The sequence below is a fragment of the Mesoplodon mirus genome, assembly GCF_964341445.2.
Source record: "Mesoplodon mirus genome assembly, chromosome: 3".
In the NCBI taxonomy this organism is placed as follows: domain Eukaryota; kingdom Metazoa; phylum Chordata; class Mammalia; order Artiodactyla; family Ziphiidae; genus Mesoplodon; species Mesoplodon mirus.
In genome coordinates, this window is record NC_138978.1 from 28,514,109 (window position 1) to 28,521,974 (window position 7,866).

The following is a 7,866-nucleotide window of genomic DNA, read 5'->3' on the forward strand; positions in this document are numbered from 1 at the left end:
TGCTACTACTGGCTCTACAGAGTTTATTTCAAAACTGCAGGCTCTTGTTCTCACTGTTAGCTTTGTGACCTTGGACAGATGGCTTAACTTCAGGACTGAACCTCTATCCTCATCTGTGAAATGGGGTAGCTCTGAAATGAAGATTTTTTTTTTAACAGGATTTATTTATTTATTTATTAAATCTTATTTATTTTTGGCTGTATTGGGTCTTTGTTGCTGTGCGTGGGCTTTCTCTAGTTGCGGAGAGCGGGGGCTACTCTTCGTTGCAGTGCGCGGGTTTCTCATTGCGGTGGCTTCTCTTGCTGTGGATTCTCATTGTGGTGGCTTCTCGTTGTGGAGCACGGGCTCTAGGCACACGGGCTTCAGTAGTTGCAGCGCTCAAGCTCAGTAGTTGTGGCTTGCAGGATCTAGAGCACAGGCTCAGTAGTTGTGGTGCACCGGCTTAGTGGCTCCGTGGCATGTGGGATCTTCCTGGACCAGGGCTCGAACCTGTGTCCTCTGCATTGGCAGGCGGATTCTTAACCACTGCGCCACCAGGGAAGTTCCCAAAATGAAGATCTTGAACGTGTTTTGTAAACTGTCAAGCACTACACGGACATTAACTGTGGTTTTGTACTGTGACTCTACGGGAACCCCAGCTCTACCCTTCAAATTCCCAACTTCTAAAGTTGCCTGGTGGGACTTCCCTGGTGGCACAATGGTTAAGAATCTGCCTGACAATGCAAGGGACATGGGTTTGAGCCCTGGGCCGGGAAGATCCCACATGCCGCGGAGCCACTAAGCCGTTGCACCACAACTACTGAGCCTGCGCTCTAGAGCCCACAAGCCACAACTACTGAGACCGCATGCCACAACTACTGAAGCCCACGTGCCTACAGCCCATGCTCCACAACAAGAGAAGCCACTGCAAATAAGAAGCCCCTGTACCACAACGACACTTGCCGCAACTAGAGAAAAGCCCGTGCGCAGCAACAAAGACCCAACGCAGCCAAATAAATTTATTAAAGTTGCCTGGTGTGTAATATGGTGGTGATGATCACATCTATTTCAGGGGGTTGTTGTGAAAAAATAAATCATAAAAGACAATATATTTAAACTACACAGTACGGTAGGAGGTAGTCCATACATGTTACTTCCCTACCCCCTAATAAGTGTTGCCTTTCAAGTCCTAAAGTAAAGGAAGCTGCAGGGTGTGATGGGAAATCTATGGAACTGATAGAGCTGGGATTATTCCTGGCTCTGCCACTTTTTGACCTTGGGCAAGTTACCTAACCTCTCTGAGCTTTCCGATTTCCTAGCTAACGCGAGATAAGGTATGCCTACGCTGCAAAGTTTTAGGAAGAAAAGACAGAGCCAGGACTTGCCCAATAAATGGGAACTACTGACAAATGCACAGGCAGGCCTGTGAACTACTCAATGCAAAGGACCCAGTTGGAAGCAACGACCAAAATTCCCCAACCCGAAACCAAATGGGGTCATGAGCTGCAAAATGAGCGATCTGGGCTCCAGAAAGTTCAGCTGACCCTGGGAGGTTCCCGCCCAGCACTGCTTAGCTTGTCTGGACCCTGGCAGTGGACCGGTCAGGAGAAGGCCAAGAGAGGACTCAACCCCCCCAAAGTGATAACCGGGGAGGGGGAGGCAGGGGGAGGAAGGAATGTACTGATTCACCGCCCCACCCATCCCCTGCCTCTAATCTCTCTTCCGGAATTTTACAGCCCTCTTTACAGGGGCGGAGGCCGAGGGGGCAGGGCGCCGGTCACTAAGGGCTGCAGGAACCTTCCACCCCCCACCCCCACCCCCCGGCCCCGTGCTTGTCAATCAGCTTCTGCGGGAAGCCCCGGGGAGTTGTGCAGACCCCTGCAGTTTGCCCTCGGCGGCAGCCTCCAAAAGAGCCTGGGTGCGTGCTGCCTGGGGAAGCCCAGCGGGGAGGGAGAGGAGCTGTAAATTCCGGGAGACGTCAAGGCTTGCTTCGCGGGTGGGTCCGCGGGTCAGGAGTTCCCTCCCCTGGTGCCGGTAGGAGCTGGAAAGCTGCTGCTGAATCAAGGCTGGGCCTGGGTGCACTGGAAGGCCGCGGCCTCCTTCTGGATCCTTCCCTCGGCCAATCAGCTATCAGGATACCCCTCTCCACCGCTGTCAGGTGTTACTGGATTTCAGCCAGAGATCCAAAAGGAAAACGACTTAAGGAACTGACAGCGAGGGAGAGGGAAAAGTTTAGAAACATGGCGCAACCTCCTCATTTTATCTTACTAAAGATGGGGCAACTGAGGCCCCCAGGGGGCGGGGATCAGCTCAAGGCGGTGCTGAGAAACAGCAGCGGACTCCAGGCCAGTACTTTAACCTCTGGCGCTGCCCTGACTGCTCCTTTCAGTTCACAGCATTCCCTGACACCTCGAGACTTAGTTTCCCCGTTTGGCAGTTGGAAAATACCAAAGAATTTATTAATAAGTGAAACAAGCGCTGTTGGAAGTGAAGCAGCGAATTTCCCTACACAACGAATGAAGTGATTAGGAGGTAATGATTCTCAGAGCTAACACTTATTGAGCACTTGATATGTGCCAGGCACTGTTGTTGTAAGCCCTTTATAGCTATTAACGAGTTTAATTTCACAACAATCCTAGGAGGTGGAAATTATTATTCCCATTTTACATACGGGGAAACTGAGGTGAATAACAGAGAAGCCACTTGACCAAGGTCACCCAGCTAGTATGTGATAGAGGCAGGATTTGAACCCAGAGAGTATTTGTCCTGAGCCTCACACCCTCAACCTCTATACAGTCTGCTTCCCGAATGAGAATGTGGCTACGATCTTACCTACATTACAGGTGTTGGTTTAACCATGTAAGCTCTTTTCATTATGGCAACTTCTTTTGGAGTGACATAGATTATCTGCTTGTGTATAAATGTTTAATATATGCTCTCTGACCGTGATAATGTTTCTACACACTGAGACTTCAAAGCACCAGGTTAAATGGGGCAATCAAGGTCACATTGTGAAATCGAGAGGATTCCTTCGCTGATGGTGCACAGTTGTCTTAATTCTGTCAGGTGCTATGGCCAGAATCCTGACTTTTCCCCCCAACAGTGGCTCCCTGCCCTGCTACCCTCAACATATCCCCTACCCTATTCTCAACTTGTATACATATAAACTGCACAACTGAAGGTTTCTTTCTTGGCTTAAAGCCAAAATGATAGTTCTTCTTTTGTTAAAATGTGAACATCACAAGAGTGAAAAACTGGGCCTTTCCAGCCATTTTCATGTAATGAGAATGAGATTTATCAGCTCCTCCCTAAAAATGAATTTCAGTAGGAGAGAGCAGAAGGGCTACAAATTCACCAGAATTAATGTTTGAAAGAACTTCAGAAGTCATCTAGTGTAGCCTCTCCTTTCATAGGCCCAGATAAAGAAAAGGAGTCTCCCAGGCCACTCAGAGATATTGAGGGCCCAAGGAGGGTGGGAGGACCCATTGTGGGGAAGGGAACCGAAGGGCAGGCAAAAGGACAAAAGATTAGATTAGCCTCAATGTCAGAAACTTTTCCTTCTAGTTGTGTTCTAACCCTCAGCCCCAGCCTTAAAAATTATATGTGCATTTTATAATATATAAATTATACTTTAATAAGACTGTTAAGTGAATTCCCTGGCGGTCCAGCTTTTAAGAGTCAGTGCTTTCACTGCCGGGGCCCGGGTTCGATCCCTAGTCAGGGAACTAAGATCCCACAGGCCACGTGGTGTGGCCAAATATAATAATAATAATAATGCTGTTAAAAACTAAGACATGAGGGCTTCCCTGGTGGCACAGTGGTTGAGAGTCCGCCTGCTGATGCAGGGGACGTGGGTTCGTGCCCCGGTCCGGGAAGATCCCACATGCCGTGGAGCGGCTGGGCCCGTGAGCCATGGCCGCTGAGCCTGCGCGTCCGGAGCCTGTGCTCCTCAACGGGAGAGGCCACAGCAGTGAGAGGCCCACGTACCGCAAAAAAAAAAAAAAAACAAAAACCTAAGACATGCTTCCTATAAAAAAAATTTTTAATTACAGAGATGAATGCTTAATAAAGTAAAAGTCCCCCATAATCATACGCAAAGAAAGAACCACTATTAACAATTTGTATTATATTGTTCCTCCCAAGTTTTCTCTGTACATTCATATTTTTTCTGTGTATTCATATATGCATACACATGTGTGCGTGTATATAATAGAGTTGGGATTGTTTCTCTTAACAATATGTCTTGGACGGTTTTCCACGTCAATACATTTAGATCTACCTCATTCTTTTAAAGGCTGCGTACATAGTACGGCTGAACTATAATTTATTTAACAGATTCCCTAATGATAGATACTTGGATTGTTTCCTTTTTTTGCTAATACAAGCAGTACTACAATGGACATTTCTGCACATACATTTCTGAGCCCTTTTAGAGGACTTCTGTAGGATAAATTTCCAGAGAAACTGTTCCTTTTAAAGCAACATGCCTCACAGATTATCATTTTCATCTTACTCCAAATGCCCTGACATAAAAGCCTGACCCTGATCAAAATCACACTAAGTGCTCAGGCTATAGTACACATTAAATAATGTGTTATTTTCATGATTATTGTTACTATTATTTCATGATATCATTAGTCTGGTGGGTAGAAGTTCATTCCTTCAGTTAACAATTATTGATGAGCTTCTGCCAGGTGATGGGCCGGAGGGTCCAGCAGTAAACAGATGTAGACCCTGCCGTCAGGAAGGTGACAGTCTAGTTGTTGATGGATGTATCAACCAGTGATTACAACACTGTGAGATAAATGCTGCAAAAGTGGTAACTGTAGGGGAGATAAGGGAGCATACATGAGGGACAATAACCAACCTGAAGAAGGGCAGGCAAGAGAGGGGAGATGAAAAAGAAGTGACAGCTTGAATTATCCAAAGAGGGAAGGTAATGAGCGCCCCAGCCACCAGAGGTATCTGAGCAGAGGCCAAGACACCATCTCCAAGAACTACTGGTAGGAACAGTAAACCAAATCAGTGGTTTCTCAAATGTCCACACTCAGACTGGTGCTAGTGGATGGAGATAGCAGAAAATTAAGGATAAAAAGGTAAATTTCATATGCTAAATCTATTCAATTTAAGGGAGAGGTTTTCATTCTGAAAGTATAGCCTTCCTATCTTTTTTGGTATTAAAATGTCCTTCCTTTCATGAAGCAGTGGTTGTAGTAAATGATAGTTGTTTTTCTTTAATGTTTTTTTTTGGCCAAACTAAAAGCTAGCTACCATGTCTGGATTTTCCTCCTTACTTTTTAAACTTCTGGGACCTCTGAGCCAGGCGACTTCTAAGGCTCTTTCCATCCTTGTGATTATAAGATTCTCTGCTCAACAGTGATCATGACCTGAAGCTAAATTAAGTTTTCACTCTGTGAACCAAATCTTTTTCAACAGACCCAAGGTAAAAAAAAAAAAAAAAAAAAAAAAAAAAAAAAAAAAAAAAAAACAAGTATGTGAGTAAGTAAAAGAAAGAAAAAAATTTGGTACTCTCTTAAACACTTTTATTTTTGGGTTCCCAAACCACATCAGAGTACCTCAAATTTCCATATAGACTTGCTCTCTTGCTCCCAGAAAATGCAGCACTGAAGAAGAGAAACCACAGAAATACAGATAGAAGTGATACGGGAAAAATCAATTTGGTGCAGTTTTCACAAACCTTTAAAATAGAGCAATTTAAGTGATGATGGGGTTTCAGGACCAGCAGCGGCAGAGCCTCTGATGGGACTGCTGGTGTTTTTCTAGCGTTTCTCTGAGCAGGTGGGGAGAGGGATTTTTTTCCTCCCCTTTCACTTAGAAGAAAATGGAAGCAATGAAAGGCAAAAGTCTCCTGTCACATCAAGAGGAACAAATGAAATGCGGCTCCCCTGTAGCCAGAAGCAGTAAACCCTCAGACAGGCACCAGGCAGTACTTCCCTGCAGGAACTGAGTATTTGCCAGCACACCTGGCTCTGCTGTTACCATGGCAACTCCTCACCTTTACATTCCTTGACTTGGGGGTTGAGACTGGTTCAGGGCACATTTGAGTTTTCATGTTTCTCCTTGGCTTCTAGAAAAGGAAAGGGGAGGAGAGGGAAAGGATTCAAATCAGCTGACCTCCTGCCTTGGCTATTTGCTTTGCAGCTTGTGTAACTAGGCCTCACTGGTGAGAGGGGCCTGCAGCAGGGTGAGGGAGCCCAAAAGGCCTAGGTTCAAATCCCAGCTCCTCAAATGAATCCATTTATTCATTCCAACAAGCCCTCCTCTGGGCCAGGCACCAGCAGTACAGAGAGATGCCTGAATAGCCAGAGTTGGCCGTCAGAGAGCTGGCAGTCCAGAGGGAAAGCTGGGTCAGCAGCCACAAGCCAGTGTGACAAGTGACTTCACAGAGGCAGGTGTCTATTCTGTCACTGCCCAGAGAGGTGACCTTGCAGGGAGGGGAGAAACAATATGTGACTCACACTGCATTGAAAAGGACTCTTAGCAGCACTCTAGCAAGAGTTCCTTCCTCTTGGGCCCAAAGAATTCAGCATGAGAGCCTCAAATTAAGGGTGACAAGAGTTGAGATTTGCACTGTGACCTCAGGCATGTCAACTCACTTTCCTGAGCCTCAGTTTCCCCATCTATAAACCAAAGCTAATAATAACTACCCTACTCCTGTTGAGAAAAATTACATTAATTAATATAGAATGATGAATCAAAGAACATTTAGACTTGGATCCAAACACTGACTCTTCAATGATCAACTGAGAGATAATTCTGGACTTTAACCCCTCTGAGTCTCATTTTCCTCACCTGTAAAAGAATCATCATAATCATACAACTCATAAGTGTTGCTAGAATTAGATGGGATAACACAGGTGAACCACATAGCACCAGCACACAATAAAGTGCTAGTTACTTCTTATTACAGAATCTCCTGATCTAGCGCCCGATGTGTCCCTAAGTCAGACGGTATTGTTATTATTGTCGCATGGCACCTGGTAGGCACTCTGTAAATGTTACTTTCCCAGCCTCTTCGGACCCTCTCCTCCAATGACTCACCTTTGCTTCATCTCCAGCTTTCAAATCTGTTGGCTGTTTCTTTCCCAAGCCAAGGAGAGTGCAATTTAATCTGCATCCCTCTCCAGCATCCCCTTCTTCACCTTGGCCTGAGCCTCTCTCCTGGGCTGGGCCTGGCCCCAAGGAGCTCCTCTGGAGACTGAGGTGGGGGAAAAGGCAGGGAGTGAGTCAGCCCTGATGCAATCGCAGGCTCATTGCTTGGCCCACTTCCTCCTCTTTGGGTGTTTACTGGAGCCTGGATTCCACAGGAACCCTTGGAAGAGTGCACCGACAGTGGGGGCGGGCAGCACACAAAATTGTGCCTGCTTTGGGGACAGTTTAGGGAGAAAGAGATACCATGCCCGCCTGGGCCTCACGCGCCCTGGGCTCATGGACACGAGAAAGAGATACCAGGTGTCAAGTCCAGAGGGAGGGGCAGGGAAGACAGGCTCGAGGAGGGGGGACTAACCACTGGCTGCTGCCAGACCACTTCCAGACCAGCTCTGGGAGGCCTGATGAATAGGCCCTTTATCCCTGAGCTTAGAAGCTCGGGGGAGGGAGCCCTGGAAGAGGGTCTCAGGTGACAAGGAGCCTCAGAACAAGCTGAGAGGATCCTGTCCCTTCCTTCTCAGTAGAAATCCGAGCTGGAGAGAAGCTTGTTTTCCAGGTATTTGCTGAGGATCTTCATTTGGGAGGCCCCTCGCCAATCCCACAGCCTTGCTGTGTCACCTAGAGACATCCTCAGAAGTGCAGAGCTGCACAGGGCAAAGAACACAGGCTTCTGGCAGTCACTTCTCAGAACTTCCCGTTACTGGCTGGATGCCCCAG

General features: G+C 46.9%; 1 protein-coding gene across 1 annotated transcript in view; it reads right to left on the minus strand.

Moving 5' to 3' along the window:
• PTP4A2 (protein tyrosine phosphatase 4A2) overlaps positions 1-7,161 on the minus strand; it is a 39,043-nt gene extending 31,882 nt beyond the window's left edge. Inside the window, exons 1-2 of the mRNA XM_082616363.1 lie at positions 7,042-7,161; positions 5,996-6,067 (exon numbers count right to left, since the gene is read on the minus strand). The gene's annotated coding sequence lies outside the window, so the exon portion shown is untranslated. The remainder of the gene's footprint in view (positions 1-5,995; positions 6,068-7,041) is intronic.
• Positions 7,162-7,866: the final 705 nt, after the last annotated feature.